Genomic DNA, 1853 nt, shown 5'->3' with positions numbered 1-1853 from the left:
TCTTTTTTTCTTTTTTTAAGAGGGATCTGAAGTGACTTTACTTTTTATTTCCTTAACTTTAAGCCAATTATGAAATTTCACAGTGATTTCTGGGGTAGGGGTAGAAGAAAGGTGGTGTTCAGAATCGGGCTGTGGCCCAGGTGGCCTGAGGAGGTGTGGGCAGGGCACCCTCACTGGGGGCTGGAGGAGCACAGACTGCCCTGCTGGCAGGTAAGTGATGTTCCAAGAGCGTGAGAGCTGGTATGCTATGTCCTCGGCGGCTTCCAGCTTGCGCAGCTCAATCAGGCCATCACCTGCAGTGGCCAGTGAGTTGGCAATCAGCTCGGCTGCCTTAGAGTCACCCTCGGCAGAGATGATGGCGGCTTTCTTTTGTTGTTCAGCCTTTTCCACCACAAATCTGGCCTTCTCTGCTTCCTGCTGAGCCAACTGTTTGGCTTCTACCACTTCTGTGAACTCCTTCCCAAAGGTCAGCTGTGTCAAGGACACGTCATTCAGAATGAGCCCAAAGGTTGCTGCTCGCTCTATAAGGTCATTGCTCACCTGGAGACCAGCTCTCTCTGGGTGGTCAGTTTGCCAGTATCAAAGCGAGCCACCACTGACTTCAGGAGCTCTGTGGTGATGGATGGCAGCACTCGTTCATCATAGTCCCCTCTAATGCTGGTGAAGATTCGAGGAAGCTGAATAGCAACAGGTCAGAAAAGGATGCGCAGTGTGATGTTGACATTCTGCAAATCTTTGCTACCAGTGATGACTGTGGCACATTACGTGGTCGAGAGCGGCAATCAAAGATAATTGGTTTCTGAACCCAAGGAATGAGAAAGTGAGTTCCTTCCCCTACCACAATGTCCTGTACACCATGGAATCGGTCAAAGATGACAGCTCTGTGCCCAGCATCCACATTATATAAGGCAGAGTTCACCACGCCTCCTGCAATGGCTAAGGCCAGGCCAAACTTGCCAATGGATGCAAACACTTTGGCAGCCATGTTTCCTTCTGCTGGACCCACTCACACCTGCTTACACTCTGACCTCCACATGAATTCCCCTGGGTTGGCCATCTTTAGCCTATAATAGGATATTACCTTTTCATCAATTTTTTTAAGAGAGAGTGAGAGAGGAGAGAGAGAGAAATTTTAATATTTATTTTTTAGTTATCGGCGAACACAACATCTTTGTATGTGGTGCTGAGAATCGAACCCGGGTCGCACGCATGCCAGGCGAGCGTGCTACCACTTGAGCCACATCCCCAGCCCCTCATCAATTTTTTTTTACACCCTTTAACAACATCTCACCTTCCCTGACCCCATCTCTTATATCCTGGCAACTACCATTAAACACTCTGGTTCTGAGTTCAACTGTGTTAGATTCCACATAGGTTAGACCACGCATATGTTTACATATATTTGCTTTATCCACTCATGTATCAGTGGACACTTAGGCTGAGTCCAGAACTTAGTTTTGTGAATAATGCTGCACTAAATGTCTCTTTGACAAACTTTATTTCCTTTGGATATATGCCAAGAGTAGGATTGATGAATGATACAGTACTTTTATTTTTTGAGAAACTTTTATACTGTTTTCCATATGGTTATATTAACCTACTTTCCCACCAACAATGTACAATTCTTTCCCTCCACATCTCCTTATTAATACCTCATTGTGGCTTTTATAGTTCCCCAGTCATTAGTCATATTGAGCATTTCTTCATGTATTTGTCTTTTGAAAAATGTCTTTTTAGGTCCTTTGCCTATATTAGAGGAATTTCTAACTATTGAGTTCTGTAAACATTTTTGAATATTAAACCCGTATCAGGTATATGGTTTGCAAATATTTTCTCCCACTCTGCAATTTCTC

General features: G+C 44.5%; 1 pseudogene; it reads right to left on the bottom strand.

Annotated features, from left to right (window-relative positions):
- LOC101963381 (prohibitin 1 pseudogene) lies at positions 1-1064 on the bottom strand (annotated as a pseudogene).
- Positions 1065-1853: the final 789 nt, after the last annotated feature.

Source organism: Ictidomys tridecemlineatus, chromosome 10, assembly GCF_052094955.1.
Source record: "Ictidomys tridecemlineatus isolate mIctTri1 chromosome 10, mIctTri1.hap1, whole genome shotgun sequence".
Classification (NCBI taxonomy): Eukaryota; Metazoa; Chordata; class Mammalia; order Rodentia; family Sciuridae; genus Ictidomys; species Ictidomys tridecemlineatus.
Note: the sequence above shows the minus strand (reverse complement) of the source record. Positions and strands in the feature narration are given on the sequence as shown.